The 17,708-nt window shown below is 40.3% G+C and overlaps 1 long non-coding RNA gene across 1 annotated transcript in view; it reads right to left on the minus strand.

Moving 5' to 3' along the window:
- The window catches only part of LOC139688642 (uncharacterized), a 163,529-nt gene that overhangs the window by 71,235 nt on the left and 74,586 nt on the right, over positions 1 to 17,708 (minus strand). Inside the window, exon 2 of the long non-coding RNA XR_011700772.1 lies at positions 14,881 to 14,924. This is a non-coding gene — a long non-coding RNA (uncharacterized lncRNA). The remainder of the gene's footprint in view (positions 1 to 14,880; positions 14,925 to 17,708) is intronic.

Raw genomic sequence — 17,708 nt, forward strand, 5'->3', positions numbered from 1 at the left:
CGTGCGTTTCCGTAAGATTAATCCACCTGACGGTCTACTGCCCGCCATCTGTCGTCGTCAATGGATAAGTTAGGTGAATAGGATCGCGGGGCCTGCAGTGGGGAGCCAAGAGGGTGGTCGTGGTGTCGCCCGGGGGTACTAAACCGACCTTCGGGTTGATTACTGTGTTTATGTTTATATATATATATATATTTTTTTAAGGTAATCTACCGGTTAAGGTAGGTTTTTGGATGGACACAACTACCAAACAAATATTTTATTACTCCTAACAAAACACAAAATCCATCATCCTACTCTATATCAGGTCCCTCTTCATCTCCGAGTACTTTCTTCCTCCCTTCATCCCGTCCAACATCCCTATCCTGTTCCTTCCCTTTCCTCTTTTGCCCAACATTCTACCCTCTATCACAGTCTTCAACATCCCACTGCCGGTCAACACCCCCTTCATCCACTTTTCCTGCCTCCATAGGATTGCTCCCAACAAACCCCTCTCTTCGCCCACCATACCAAGTACTTCCTCATTTGTTTTCTTCTCTGTCCATTTCACCTTCTCCATTCTTCTCCACACCCACATTTCAAAAGCCTCCAGTCTACGTCTATCCTCCTGCTTCAATGACCACGTTTCCGCGCCGTACATAGCCACGCTCCATATCAAAGTTTTTACGAGTCTTTTCTTAACATCCTTACTCAAAGTCCCTGTCATCAACTCCCTCCTCCTTGTGAAAGCCTCTTTGCCTAGCGCAATTCTTCTCCTTACGTCCCTACTACTTTGACCGTGTTGGTCCAAAACACTACCGAGATACGTAAACTGTTCTACCTGCTCTAATTTTTGCCCTCCTATTTTAATGTTAAGCTTGGCCTTTTTCTTTCTAGAAAATCGCATTACCTTTGTTTTATTAATATTGATTTTCATCCCATACCTGTCGCACTGAATTTCCAATTCACTAAGCAATGCTTGCAGCCCCTTGGCTGACTGACAAACTAAAGCTTGGTCATCAGCAAACCTAACTGATTTCACGAATTCCCCGCCGACTTTCATTCCTACCTCCAGTTCTTCCCATGCCTCTTTAATCATTTCCTCTGCATACAGGTTGAACAGCAACGGTGATAATGGGCAACCCTGCCTTACACCCCTTCCTAACACTGCCCATCCGTACTCCCCGTTTCCCACCCGCACCTGAGCAGTCTGAGACATGTACAGGTATATATATCCCTCCCCGGACTACAACCTTGGCGTGGTGGAAGGGCTTGTGCGTTCCGATGACCCCTAGAGCTGTGCTGGCGGGAGTAATAATAATTGCTCCTGGTAGGGTCACCCAGGCCAGATAGGTCGAAGGTTAGGAGCCAGACGAAAGGTAGCCCACGCAGCGTCTGTTCCTCAGTGAGGCGGCTGCAATGGCGTCTGACCCCAGTGGGGCGGCCAGTAAGTGATGGTGTCACGTTAAAAACACTATTGAGGAAGGCAACGGGAAACCACCTCAATTATCATTCCCAAGATTAACATGATGGACTATACACACAGTAATAAACCCGAAGGTCGGTTTGGTAGGTGATAGTTGATTGAGTTCACCCTGTACTAAGCCCGACGGCGTGTGAAATTCCAGCATCAGGGTAGGGTGGCCAGTTCCTTTCCCTGTGTCGGTTATGGTTTCCCCTGAAGATCTGTTACCCGAAAAATCACATGGCTTGAGTGGAGCTGCAGGTGCCCAGAGTACTCTGCCCGGGAATCGAACCCGGGCCCTTACTGTCAGCAGTCCCACGCTCTACCCCCAAGACTACCGCGATATATATTTATTTATATGTTAAGGTAGAGGACTCTTTCCCATATTCTGGCGATGAGGATGAAATGGCAGGAAAGCGAACGGGTTGTGGAGGTACTCAGCGTGACGTGTTTGGGGGAATGGGTTAGTGGGGTGAGAAGGTGTATTTGTGTAATGAATTTGGTTCTTAAGATGCGGTGAAGAGGTGCGGAAGATTTTGGAAAACGATGAAAATAATGTGGGAAGAAATGGACTAAGTTTCTGCTTGATTACGGGAACGAGAAAAGGCTTTTCAAGAGGATTTTAAGATCATGTCAGCGCCAGGGTGGTGGGCACGCAGAAACAAGCCGAATATTAGTCCGAAAATGATCTGCGAGCAAATGACTTGTGAGCTTCTCGAGTGGGGAAGGGTTCGCGGTCAGGGAATCAATCCTATGCTTGAGTTCGGCAGTTGTCGAGCGGTTCTGCTAGCGTGGAAGGCGAGCGAGTGAATCGCGTATCGGAATGGGGAGATCTCAGAGCGTGGATCGGGGAACAAAAGACTGAACTCCCCCGGTAGGATATGTCCCGAAGAGGGGAGGATGGCGGAGATGGGAGGAGGAGAGGCGGGAGAGGGAGGGAAAAATGGGGGGAGGCAGATGAGGGGAGGCTGACGGAGGGGTGGAATAATCAACCGAATCAGAAGAGGGGCTCTCGGGGACCGTCCGTGCGAGAGCAAATACATTTCATGACCGTTGGAAAAAAAATTATTATTCAGCCGATACAAGAGGCCGGCGTGGGGAAAAGTTGCTGGCTGGAGGAAAGAGGTGCAGTGGACAGGGATTCATTTCGTTTGGGAATGGATTTACGGCAGGGGTGCCATGGGGGAAATAGAATGAGGTGGGCTGGTTGTCCGAGGGAAGCGGGCGCATAAGGGCGGAATAAAAATGATGTCGGTGGGCATCCACAAGCAAATGAAATAATACGGAGAATGCACGTGGATTGGTGAAGCTGGATGTCATCTGAAATGAAGATAAATCAGAGGTCCTTAAATATGACCGAATAAGAGATTTGCAGAAAGAAATCCAGCACCAATATGAGCTACATTAAAAATACTTGCCAATATTTATAAATTCATTTTACATTCTCTTTTTATTGCTAGATTAGGAAAGTTATTGCAAACCCTTGCCAATGTTGCATGATCATTAACGCACATTCCTGCACGTGCTTTCGCATTTTTTTGTGCAAATAATGCTGCTTGAACCCGTTTCTTAACTTGGGTGCTTGAGTTTTTAAATAACCAAGCGTCCATCTAACCGCGTTGATGGTTATCCAGAACCCGAATTCTTACCCCATCTCACCACCCGGTTTCCCTGGATACCCCACCAAAGCAAACCCCCTTGGTGAACGTCCATGGTGACAGCCTTCGAGCGGCGTGAGACCGAATGAACACACTGCACCCGGTTTTTATTACCAGCAGTAATTGCATCAAAATTAATTTTCATAATTACTCTGCGTTGCATCACAAGTAATTCGATTTTTCAGGTACCATTTCAAGAGTTCGAATACCTACTATACTGATTTTCTTAGAACATTATTGCAACCCCTTTGCCAAGTATTTGAGATGAACCACGATCCCCGGAGAAACTTAATTTTTATAAAATTAGCCAATTCGCATTGAAATTCATTGAAATTAACTTATTACAGTTTTTGGGTTTTCAAAATTTGTTTAATAATAAAAATTATTAGTGATTTTGTTTTAGACTTAAAATTTAATTATACCTTCGTAGGATGGAGAATTTCCACTCTTGAGAAAATACACGAGTATTTTTCGTACGGTATATATCTTGAATATATTAGACTCGACACACAAAATATATGCTGATACCTAATTGTAGTCAAAAAAAGAATTCATCTTAGAAATTTTCTCTAATTTTAGAAATACATTTAAGAAGCTGTTGACGATTCTGCAGGGGGCTCTCAATTATAGTGGCGGGATAAATTAAAAGTGTTTTATGAATCAATGAAAGGATAAGAAATACATGATGAAATAATTAATAAGCGCCCAGCTATTTTATTTCAATATAATACCACAAGAAAATGAAATTCTCCAGAAAATATATCATGATATGAAAAAAATATAATACATGATTCCACTTTTGAATTTCACACGGTTTCCAAGAAATAATTACCCGACAGACGACCTTATGCTTTACTGACTACGAAATTAAACTCTCCCGTGGCAGGCCAACCCAAGATATCCCATGTACGACGCAAATAGCGACGCGTGACCCAACTCCATTCGCCAATAAACAACCAACAAAAGGGCAGAGAGAAATACTCGGAAAGCGGGCAAAAGGGGTCGGACCCTTAGTGTTTTAAACGACGTCGTTAAAATTCTCACCCTTTCCATTATCAAATTCTCTCCATCTGAGGAAAAAAATGAACGAGGGTCATTATCATTGTATTTTAGTAAGTTTTAATATCCCTTCGTGCCGCCGGGCTCGGATTTTCAGCCTCCCCCGCTTCCTTTGGATGCATAACGACGGAGGACGCCGTTATCAATGGGCCAATGAATACCGGAGCGAGGGTATCGGAATCAATTGTGAGTCTAATAGAGCATGAGGAATTATCGATTCCGCCTTTCGATTAAAAAGATGGCCAGAGAAAACCCGAGTAAACGCTATCGGACACATTGCCTCACATCCCAAACCAGACTGCTCAATATGTAGCATGTATACTATCCACGGGAGGCGGCAGCCCACTGCTAATTCCATCATTCCACCTCTTATCATTTATCGACAATAAAATGGTTAAGCTCCGGGATCATCTCTAAATCCTCGATTCCAGTCGTTTTAAACGGCAGCACGCCGCCAGGCACACACAATCCCTCACCCTCTCGGCAACCCTCCCCCCCAGCCGTTCCCCCCCCCTTTCACCCCCCCACACCATTCACCCCCCACCACCTTTCACTCCCCCCCCCGTTCGAAATCGCTTATCGCTCCCAAAGTCATCCCTCCCTATGCATCCCATCCTTCGTTTGAGAAAATTCTTTTGCGAGAGGGGTTTCTCACTAAAAATCTGAATAACGAATCCGTGCATTAGCACAACATTCATGATGATGACTATGGTTAAAATTCCAGTCAAAATGTACCGAAGCCAAGTACATGAAATGACCTGTGGTTATCCTTCGCAATCAATTCATTTACATCCCTCTTGCTTGTTTGCTTGGTCTTGGGTTACCAGTTGAATTTTTGCCCTTTTTCCTTGTCTAAAATTTTGAATCGTTTCAACATTGGATTGCTATAAATATTGGAAATGTATAAAATATATGCGTCAGGCAGGGTCTTGATTTCTCTAGAAATTGTGTTGAAATGGAACTAGTTCAGACCATTTAAAAACATTTGATGACGCATTGAGAACAAAAATAATAAAGAACACTGATGAATAATTTCGCGAAGAATGACATTATGACTGACACATAAAGTTCGGTGCTCTTTGAAAGTTTATATTTTTCCCTTCTGTTTTACAGTAGTGTGCGTAAAATATCCAAAGAAAATCATTGACATAAATTCACTCAGGTTAGGCAGGACAGTCAATCTTTTCATTCCACTCCCATCTGAATCCATAGATTATCTCTGGAATGGGTCCTGCTGGAAACAGTCGTCCCCGTTCCCACTTTAATTCCCTCGTGCAATCACACGGCAGGGTCCCAAAGGCCCCTTGCCCACCCTGCGGCCCTCGCCCCCCCCCCGTCCCTCACACTCTCCCAGGCAAGCGCCGGCCACTTCGGCTCACTGGGCCTCCACCCTGGGTCATTAAGATGCCCTGCCTTTTGAGCGGTCGCCCCGGGAAGGAAGATATCGGAATAAATTTGCGGCGATGCGCTGCCGGTCGGGAGAGGGCGGCGGTGGAGGGGGGGGGGCGGGAGAGGCGAGGGTAGGGGGAGACACACTGCCTTCCGAGCCTCATTCCAATCTGAATGAATTATGAGGAAGATCGCAATACGGTGATGTTTTTATTGGCTTTGGTACCCGTATACCTCCTGGAGTCGATCTGAACCAAATTTTTTTATAAGAGTCCACAAGAAGATTGCGCCAAGTTCCTCTTGTTTGCGACTAGAACAATCTATTTTCTTGGGATGAATAAGCAAAACCAAATCGTCAAGGCAAATTTTATTGGGATGAAAATGCCTTACATGTTTAGGCTATCTACAGAAAGTTACCAACGATCCCTTAGAAAAAAGTATTTCATACGTAAGAAATAAGAAAACAAAATGGTCCATCGTTACAGAACTATTTTATATGTTTATGCTGACACTGATGGACACCACTCATGAAATTCAGTTTTCGTGTTATGATTCGAAAATAAAAAAAATCAATTTTAAATCACAATTAAATATCTTGAAACGTCATTGACTGATTTTCCATTTTCCCTTTATTTTTAGCATGTCAAAGGTCCAAGCCTTTTATATTCATTTCCTTTATTCTCTGTGTGCCTACAAGTTTCTAAATCTAAACTGATGAGGATTAAAAACCTTACGTAGATTCAGATATTATACTTATAACAAGCTACTAATAGTCATCTGCCAAGGTGTTCAGACAGAAACTCTTACGCTGTTAAAATATAATTTATGCTGTTAGAAGATAAATGAAAACAATTACAGCTGTTTCACCGTAAAAATGGGCTAGAAATTATCTTATAAAGTGTTCTTTGATATATCACAGTTTTAAGTGCATCATAATAAAAAACCATAAACGCAGTAATCAACCCGAAGGTCGGTTTAGCAGGTGATGTAATGTAGTTTAGGCTTTTGAAATGTGGGTGTGGAGATGAATGGAGAAGGTGAAATGGACAGAGAAGAAAACAAATGAGGGAGTACTTGGTATGTCGGGCGAAGAGAGGGGTTTGTTGGGAGCAATCATACGGAGGCAGGAAAAGTGGATGAAGGGGGTATTGGCCGGCAGCGGGATGTTGAAGACAGTAATTGAGGGGAGAATGTTAGGCAAACGAGGAAAGGGAAGGAAGAGGATAGGGATGTTGGACGGGATGAAGGGAGGAAGAAAGTACTCAGAGATGAAGAGGGTCCTGATGTAGAGTGCGATGTTGTGTTTTGCTGGGGGTCACAAATTGTTGAATTAGTAATTTTGTCCATCCAAAAACCTAACTTAACCGGTAGATTACCTCATAATAATATAAATATATATATATGTATATATATATATATATATATATATATATATATATATATATATATATATATATACACACAGTATACACAGTAATCAACCCGAAGGTCGGTTTAGTAGGTGATGGTAGAGATCACCCAGTACTAAGCCCCCTATCCTGATGAGTGAAATTCACACATCAGGGTAGGGGGGCCAGTTCCCTTCCCTGTGTCGGTTATGGTTTCCCAGGAAGATCCGATACCCAAAAAATCACATAGCTAGGGAGGAGCTGCAGGTGCCCAGAGTGCCTTGCCCAGGAATCGAACCCGGGACCCTCCGGTCAGTAGTCCAACGTTGGACTACCGCGACCCACTGCATCATAATACGATCATTATTCACGTAAATGAAATTTTATTTCGACAGGCATAAATAATGAGCAATGCATTAAAAAAACGGGCTAACATTCTTTGAAAGTCAACCATGTAACAACTAACTAGAGATCCTTGAATTTCACACCAGCAATTAACATAAAACAAATGCACTTTTAAGTTTAACTTTTAAAGAAATAATGCCAAACTAACGAGGTCTCCAGCAAGTGTTTCACAATTTACGAGGTGTCTTTCCAGTTGCCGATATACGTTCGTCATCATATACTACCTTGATCAAAAATTTCCCGAAATTTATTCAGAAAATTAAAAATACAAGTTTATTCATCTAAATCTATATTGTCCCCTTCAAAGTAATCCCCATCGACTGCAACACACTTATGCCAGCGCTTGATCCAATCCTCGAAACATTTTTTATATTCGGTTTTCGGTATGTCCATCAGTGCTTCCTGCGATTTTTCCATTACTTCCTCTCGGCTGCTAAAACGCGTTCCCCGTAATGGTTTTTTAACTCGATTGAACAGAAAGAAGTCACAGGGAGCCAAATCAGGTGAATTCGGTGGCTGTTGGATGGTATTTGTTGCATTTTTCGTCAAAAAATTACGAATAATGATAGCACTGTGCGACGGTGCGTTATCATGGTGCAAAATCCACGAGTTTTCTGCCCACATTTCTGGTCTCTTTCGGCGAATTGCTTCACGCAAACGTCTCATAACGCCCAAATAATACTCTTTGTTTACTGTCTGGCCTTCTGGCAAAAATTCATGATGCACTACACCGTTGTAATCCATGAAAACCGTCAGCATTGCCTTCTTTTTTTGACTGAAAACGACGTGGTTTTTTTGGTCTCGGCTCATTTGGTGAACGCCATTCACTTGCCTGATGTCTGGATTGCGTGTCGTACTCATAAACCCACGTCTCGTCTCCAGTAATGATCCTTTTGATGAATGTGGGATCGGATTCAGCCTCGCAAATCATGTCTTTTGCGACGTCAACACGGTCTCTTTTTGCATGAAATTGAGGTCTTTTGGCACCAACTTTGCTGCTACACGACGGAAACCCAAATCATTAACCACAATGTCTTGGGCGGATCCATAGGCAATGTTCAAGTCCTCCGCTATTTCTCTGATGGTTAATTTGCGGTTATTGACCAACATTTCTTTTACTTTATCAATTTTTTCACCGACTTTCGATGTCGATGGTCTGCCACTGCGTTCATCATCTTCGATTGACTCACGACCACTTCTGAACCGCTCGTGCCACTGGTAAACGACCGTTTTTTTAGAGAATCGTTGCCGAAACACTTTTCCAACATTTCCAACGTCCGTGCGCCACTAAATCCGTTTTTTACGCAAAATTTAATACAAGTTCGTTGTTGCAAATTTAAATCCAATTCTGCATTTGTAAAAAATCGTCAACACACACAGAGATAGATGTACTCTTGGCTACGTAACTTTTGCAAATGTCAAGTTATTACACTAAGATTTAAAGGGAATATCAACAACAGATGTACCAATTTAACAAAAAAACAGAACTCAAATCGGAACGATGGGAGCGCCACACGGTGGTTATTCCGGGAACCTTTTGATCTAGGTAGTACGTTCGCGAATGATATAATAGCTAGAGAGAGGATGCGACATCTTACTTTTCACTCCCCATTGAAAACAATGAATTGAAATCTTCATTTGGCCTGCAACATGTGCTGCCATCTCTGCGTCAAAACGTAATTCAAAATTTTTCATTTTGAATGAAGCCGATGCGGATGCAATGCGGTCTTACTGAATTTACGAGAATGTAAAACGATTTCGAACAATTAGGTAGATGATAATCGCATCTTTTGTTACGCATACATGAACAAATAATGGTCAAACTTAAAACCTAAAAGGCCTTTTGCTGTATCTATCTTTCGAGGTCATTAATGGATTGAGCACACTGACCTATATTTCAATTTTTAATATGCCTTTGGGAGACATTCATCAATATTTGGCTACCATTGCTTTTAAAATAGTGCGAATGTTATTTCAAGGAAAATCCGTACTCGAGTAAAAAAAATAGCATTAGACCCTGCGATAAAGATTATAAATGGATTCAATGATAAATATGAATGAGAAATTTTGAATTAATTTACATTCTTTGAAAAGAAACATATAATATTGTTTCAGTAAGCATCGGGCACATTTTATAAACACGAATCAAAATCTCTGATTTGCCTGAGTTTCTTGTTAACACTTGGCTAGTCGCAGAGAAATTATTTTTTAAATTGATTTAATTGACAATCGGCTTTTTATATTTTTGAAAGAAGGCATTAATTTTTCGGAAATCAGAATATAAAAATGACACGTAGATCTGTACAAACAAAATCTTGCTGAGAATAATTTCATAGAACGTAGATTCATATGTAACTTTACGTTTAATTCAATTCACTAACAAGTAAATGTCACGGATACGAAGCCGGGATTCAGATTGGGGATCAAGTCTAACCAGTGGGAGCCTGGACACTTCCTAGCGACGTGCGAACAGTCTCGGTGGATTTTCTACGAAACGTTTAATCTGTAACATTTGAAACCTTGCATTGGATCTAAAGACTTATCAGAATTTGAATAAGAAAAATGTGCTCCGTGTGTAACAAAAAATCCAGTCCTTTTTCAGTACACTAATAAATTCAAAGAACTAATTGATGAGTAGAAAAGTTTGTAAGAGCTCATATTTATCTGATTCAAAATATTGACTCTCCTAACTCTACTTAAATGACCCGTCGTCTCATTTCCAATGCCACTCTATTAACAAGTTAATAGTGATTGTTTTTTAACTATCCCATCATGTTATTTTCGAATTAAATGACGAACGATTTCAAATCCCAAGCTACTTTCGACTGCCAATGCAAGTGAAAATATAATCGCTAAAAAGTTCTCTGAGGGAGAATTATGTATCATAGAGTATGAGCAGTTTAGAAGGAAATATTTTCTCCTTTGCGAGTTGAATGGCGTAGGCGTGTTTCCAAATGACAAGATCAATCTTAATTAAAAGGCTCCCAATGTGTGCTTGGCGTCCTCCTCTTCGTCTTTTATTGTAAACCATATACTACACAGTAATCAACGCGAAGTTGGGTTGGTAGGTGATGGTAGCGTTCGCCCAGTACTGAGCCCTGTACAAACACAGCGTGTGAAAATTCACACATCAGGGTAGGGATGCCAGATCCTTTCCTTGTGCCGCCTATGGTCTCCCAGGAAATTCTGTAACCCGGATAATCACACAGCTAAGGGTGAAATTGAGGGTGTCCAGAGAGGCTTGCCCGAGGATGGAACCAAAACCAAGTAGTTCAACGGTCTAACCCTCGGCTACAAAGTCCGCATGATTGTATTATCATATCTCGATGTAAATCTTTCCTTGCACAAACGAAGCTCGCGTGTCCCATTTCAACGACGCGTCACCTCATTCTCAGATAATTATTTGTTTTAACATCAAAGGTATATTATATCATCAAGACTAATATTTCCATGCGTATTACTTAATTTTCCAAATATTAAATTCATAAGAAAATCCGCAATCAAAAGGATCTCAATGTATAGAATTTCAGTATTCTTTCAATGGAAATGTTTCTTAAAGAACACATAGCTATAGTAAAAGGCATAATACATCCTTACGTCTTCGGGAAAGCAAAAACAATGTGTTGAATTTGTAATTCCTAAAATACCTGATGTAAAAGAAGCGAGCATTCGCAATGGACACTCGCGGATCGATCACCAAAAGCCGACGGCAGCAGAAGAAATGGGAATAGCAGCCAAACTCGAATTCATTTCGGCGGATTCCTGACCGCATAACACTCATTCCTCACGTGCCATGAACAAAATAGAAGCAGAAAGGAAACCTCTGTGGTGTGGGCGCCTTTTACGCAATTCCCAGCTCCCTTCTTTTTTCTCAAAATGCTCGCCCTATAACTCCCGAGCCCGCTGCATAGCCAAGTACAAAAGCTGCCAGATGCACACGCAAAATAGGAACCGTGAAATTGCAGTCATAATTCAATACACTGAATGCTTCCTCCAATCGTATCCCTTTCCCCACCCTCCACAACTATTCCCTTACGAACTCCCAGCAAAATCATTCCCCCCTCCCCCAACCCAGGAGTCCGACCTGTGCCAAAATGCTACCCGATTGGCGCATCCGACACCCCACGTACAACAACACCCGGAGAGGGGGAGCGGCACTTGACAACGCGGAGGGGCCATTCCGGTGACGTGGGTCTGTTAGACGCGGGTGCGGGAAAGTTTTGGTGCGGGGAGATCCGAGGGATGTTTTCGGGCCGGATGGCGGAGCGGGTGCGGTGGGGGCGAGAGGAAGGGAGCGGAGCGGGACATCCTGGGTGGATGCCGGGAGATTCGGTGGCTGGTTTTGCCGGAGACGAGGGTGCCAGTGGGGTGGGGGATGGGAGAGAGAACAAGGATACCGTGGATCGAAAACGGGCGCGCGTGCGGGTCCACGGGAGACAATGAAAGGGAGTGGGCAACAATGGCTCGCATTGTTGTGAGCTGCGGGCCATCGGCGGCGTGCGAAAATCGTGTCCTGGAATGGTCGAGTTGAGAGGGAGAGAGGCTGGGAGGGCTGGGGGTGGAAGGGCGTGGGCGAAGGAGGTGGGGCGGTGACGCATGCCTCTCTCTGAATGGGCACGGATACAAGCGCGCGGGGCCGCGTGTGCTCAAAGGGACGTGTTGGGGAGGGAGGAGGAGAAGGAATGGGAGGGGGGGTGAGAGAGCGAATGGAGGGGTATGGTTGGAAGCTCGGCTGTGCCTTCGACCCATTCCACACATTTTGATTTTAAATTTTCATTGAAAGGGGGGGGGGGAAGGAAGGAAAGAGAAGAGGACCCGGCTTATTATAGGAGCGACCGATCCGCCGGAGCGTATGGAAATTCCACCTGGGGTAATTAATAATGGAGGCTGATTTGTGTCCTCGGCTGCGTTCGGCCATCTTTCGGGAGAGGTTCCGCTTCCGGAACTTAAATAGGGAACGAGACGGGAGGGCGACACTAACTTGAGCTGTTTCGGGAAAAGAACACGATTAGACCGGTATCGTACTAGCCAGCGCTAGTGTGTGTGGCGGAGTTCCACAGCAGTCTTTTACATCAAAACCACTGTTGCTTACGTGCTCGCATTTGTCAAATATTTTAATCGAAGGTAGTAATTTGCAACGTATTTTATGCGTACTATGGTTTAAAATTGTTAAATACTTATTTGAGAATGCAATACGAGCTGCTAGTAAGGAGAGTAACAATGAAATGAGGAAATAATAATAAATAGACTAATTTGCATATAAAATTGTTTTCTAGTTCGGTCGGTTGCTATATTCTACTTATACTAATAACTATATATCATCCTATTATATAATTTTTTTGCTTAAGATATGAATTAATAATATTTCGGTTTTACAGTTAATCTACAGAATGTTTTCCATGAACTATCTTGCCATAGAACTACTGAGCTATTATTTAATTTTTGATTCCATAATAGAGTAGACCTTCTTCCAATCAGGCATAAAAGGTTCAAACTGTAATTGTCGCTCCAATTCCCAAACTATTCTTCTAGACCTACTACTTAGGTCTTGGTCTATTAGACGTCTTTGTTTCATACAATGAATACAATAATCAAATAAAAGTATTAAGAATCACATAGAGTATGAGTTTATGTTACATGAGGCCAATAGTGAAAGATTGCATAGCTATTTCACTCACTATTCACAGTTACCCATCCTTTGTTCATTAAATTAATTGTTTGTAGCTTAGCCAAATAACAAGTTTTTATACTCATTCCTCATTGGCCATAATTCTAAATACTTCCTTGACGAAAACTATTACAAACTCCCAATTAATAACGGTTTATTTCCGATTAGTTCCCATTTACTACATAATTGTCAAGTTTTATTTTGAACTTGAAATTAATGTAGTACAACGAAACTAGTCGCAAATAAACCCTCATTAAGTGGTAATTTGCAATAGTTTTCATCCATGTTATTATGGGACAGTTTTACCACATCACACCCGACTCAGTAATTTACACTTCGGTGACGTTGAAACTAACATGTGGAACGGAAGCGATTACGTTTTCCCTCATGCAAATCTCCACCAATGGAACACCCAGTGACTCTCATCGGCAATCGCGTTTAGAATCGCGAAAATAATAACATGCTTTGTGGGAATAAACAACACTTTCATTTTAACAGAAAGTGCTAATGCATCATTTCGATAGCTGAAGGGTGAATAAGTATAAAATTAAACTGAAATCACTAAACAAAATGTAGGAAGAAAGACTGTCTAAAGTGACTATCGAATCCAAGAGATGGAGCAGTTATTCGAAAGAAGCACAGGTTTAGCTATGTTGACGGTAGTGATGAAGGCTCAGGCCGTAGTATATACAATGCAAATTACTGTTTACACACCAAATAAGAAGAAAAATTACGTCCTGCGTCATATCCAGCCAAAGGAAGAGTTATGGTGCAAATTAGAAAAAAATATTCCACTAAAAATCTTTTCTTGAAATTGAATTTCATAGTTTTTTCGTATTACCAATGCTAATGTAATTAGGAGGAAGCACTGAAATTTTAAAAAGAGGCATGAAGATATCATAGCTTGCTGTGATTAATGCGCCATAAAATCGCAATGAATTTAACAAGAAAATGTGATGCTCTCTAAATACGATAATAAAATATTACCAGCGATGCAAAACTTCATATCGTGTTTCCGCAAATAAAGATGGACGTGAATCAGAAAAATGAAGTTTTTTTTTTAATACAAAATATTGACCAAGAGGGATAATTAATTTCACATTTTTCATCAAAAATTTATCCCTACGACCCTTGCTACTCATACTGAACTCGGAGGTATGACATTCAATTTCCTAATACAAATTTTATTCAACGCTTGAACAAAATAAATTAAATTCCGAATCGAATTTAACGTCAATAAGAGTTACCTTTTAATATAATGAAGGTCAATCGTAACGAGAACAAAGTTTTTTTAAAGGACATAATATGCAGTGCTTACTTAAAATATAATAATTTCAGTACTATTTAAAATTGCTCTTAGCGTTAAGGGTTATATATTTTAGTTTCTCGAGCAAAAGTTATTGAAAATAATCACATAAATAACGGCATGAAACCTATTCCCCTCCTTTTTGTTAAATACAAGTATGATTTCTCATTTGGAAAAACATTACATTTTTAACTAAGAATATCATCTTACAAATTATTGCAATTAAAAATAATTTAAACTGGCTTGGATAATAGTCTTTATGTGTGGAATTTTAAATTTATACTAGAATTTTGACAATAAAGGTTTTTTAAATATATCCTTGTGTATGACACTCTTCATTTAGCAAAGGAATAATGTTCCAGAATATGCCACCTACGAAAACTGCCATTTTTCCATCAAGGATATTAATAATGCAACGAAGCCTCCTCATTGGTGCTATATTATTCGACCTCTTTTCAAAGCTAAATATAGGCAAGGTATCTCGATAATGAATCAGTTTCAAGCGAATATTTGTGCTATTAGATGGCTATAGAAGACGCTTCAATCGCGAAGGTTCAGAGACTCACCCAAATGTATCCAAATTTGCAGAGGCTGTAAAGAGTCCGTTCACCTAGTAGTGAAAAAGAAAGAAAAGATATTAGAAATACAAGAATAGTTTTTTTTCACTTAATAGAAATTTTAGCAAGGGAACGAATATTCTTTTCGTTTTTTGTGAGATTTAAACTTTATAAATGCACTTTTTAGTCAATATATATCCTTAAAAACAAATAAAAAAATATTTTTACTCTTTGAGACTTTAAAATTTAAGGTTCAGCTTTGATTAGATATTATCCGTATTTTTATTTGAGACGCTATGAAAACATTGTAAAATAACTACTGGACGTAAGACGACGGAATTTTAGATTCTTCCGCTTTATCTTTTATGGATTATCCATAAGATAACATGAGTAAAACCCCTCTAGCAGGAACATAGAACTAATACGAGGCTCCATTAAGTGGGATACAAATAGAGAAAAAAGTCTATACCTTTGGATGGGGAGAAATGAAAGGCTGAAAAACTGTCCAGCCTCTCAACTCATCTACGACAGTAATTTCACAATTGTTTCGATGGAAAATATGTATACTGGACCAAAAGAAGGTCACAAATCATATTTATTCCAAAACATTCAACATAAAATGTACCCGTGTAAAATTTGGTTTTAAAAATTAATTCTCATTAACATCAGGTTCAACATAGATCTGCTGATCAGGGATATGCGCGGAGATCAAAGAAAAAAAAACCCTCTACCCATTGCAAAAATAACATTTGCAATTGCATGAATTTAGCAATCATCTTGAAGATCATTATTATCAAAACGTCCTTCGTCCGATGCCCCTCGTTCGTCTTGTGCTCTTAGTCCTGTTTAACTTTTCTCTCTCCGCTGCTGAAGAATGAATCTTGGGAATGAAAGCAAGGGAAATGTACAGGACCCGCCCTGCTTGGGCTTCGAGAGTGAGGGAGGAGTTAATTGGATTTGAAATTAAGAAGGAAGGGACTGAGGGCGAGGACTCTCTCGGAAGGTGATGAAGAGGGAGAGGGTAAGATTAATGAAAAAGGAGACTCTCTTTCTTCCGTCGAGGAAGGGAGACGATACAAGGTGAGGCGAGAAATGGATCTTGTATTATTATCCTTTCATTTTTCGAACCCTCACACCAGCCGTATTAGTTTTCTCAGGACTCCACAAACCTTCCCTTTTAACCCTACGCGACGCTCTAAGTTTATCTTCTGCACACGTTTCAACTCTTATGTCGTCAAAGCTGTTGCTTAGAGATGCTTAATGGCAACGAACTCCCATCTTAACAATCATTATACTACATCAACTGCCCATTTAGGCAAAGTTGCTCAAATCCCGCTTTTCAACATTAAATATCATAAGAGGCCTACAGAGATTGGGCGTTTTAATTTTTACACATAATAGTCTATTTCAGTGAATTAACGATAATTTAGTCGCTAATTTTGAACGCTAATTCAACCATATCATCACAAAAATTTACTTTACACTTGATTAATACGCTTTGCTTCAATTTTTCGATTCAATTATCTATTAATCTATCTGGCCATCGAGGTAATCCATGGCTACTTTTTTTCGTACTCTTTCTCAAGACCAAATTAATTTTTGGCTTCATTTCAAATAATTAACAAACATCACCTAATATTGTCGTACTCCACGTTTTCATTGAAAAGATTCTTCCGAAATATATGCATGGCATATGTATTGAAGCCTAGCCATAACTCAGGTTACAATCGTCTTTTCATTTCGTGATGGTCTTTCATCACACTGAAGAAATACTTTAATCTCAGCGCCTGCTCAAATCATAACAGAAGGGGAGGTAGATTTAAAAATTATAGCGCTCAAAATTCTTCAAAATTGAAGTAAAGGAAAATATTATCGAAAAATTACTTCAGTAGTTTTAACAGCTCAATTTTGATGTTAGAGAGACCGGATGTGACTGAACATAGCAGAGATTGAAATCTGAATCCATCTTTGTACGGGATATGGACACAAAGCATGAGGTCTGAGGATTTCCATGACTGTAAGTGAAAAAATGTATTAGGTACTGGCGAAGACAGGTTTTTTTTAAAGTTAGCACCTTATTTTTTGAAACTCAGACGAGTCATCAATGCACTATAATTCAGTAAAGGATAAGTTATCATTTCCAATGGATTTTATCACTTCCTCAAGAAGATAGCATTCATTTTAAATCCATCGAATTATTATATATCTTTTGTGAATTTCACATGTAAGAATTATGCTTACCATTTATAATACCTTCGGCAAATTTTTATTTGCAAAGTTCTACATAACTTCGTCTTCGTTTACATCAACAAATCATCTTATTTCTCCTATTACACCTAAGATAATCAATGAAACCATGAACCCCTCTCATTCTAGCCATTCAAATAGATTAGTTATAATATAATTTTTACAATCAGTTTATTTAATCATTTGAAAGAAACCTCTTTTTATTAGCTTTACTATGTCAATAACTTTTCTGCTTGTACTGTAAAATTATTACGTTAGGTTATCAAAAAGCTATTTAACAATCAATTTAGCAAAAAACAGAGTGCTTGGAGCTTATAAAACGTAATTACTGAATAACATTGATTTCTTACATTTCTGGTGACCTTTATTTTGATTTCCAATGAACATTATTTTGGCCTGCGAAATGACAGCTTTCAAGCGCGTCATTTAACCTGCTTTTTTAATTTGGTTTTGTCATGAGTTTAACTGTATGCAGTTCGGAGGCTAGAGGTCAATTGTTCTTCTGTACACGGCGCATGGCGACTAAAAACTTTCTCTTCTAATTATAAGAACTTCAATTTAGGGATTTGAACTGAAATGCACCTACTTGA

The sequence above is a fragment of the Hetaerina americana genome, unplaced genomic scaffold, assembly GCF_022747635.1.
Source record: "Hetaerina americana unplaced genomic scaffold, ioHetAmer1.1.p SCAF_21, whole genome shotgun sequence".
In the NCBI taxonomy this organism is placed as follows: domain Eukaryota; kingdom Metazoa; phylum Arthropoda; class Insecta; order Odonata; family Calopterygidae; genus Hetaerina; species Hetaerina americana.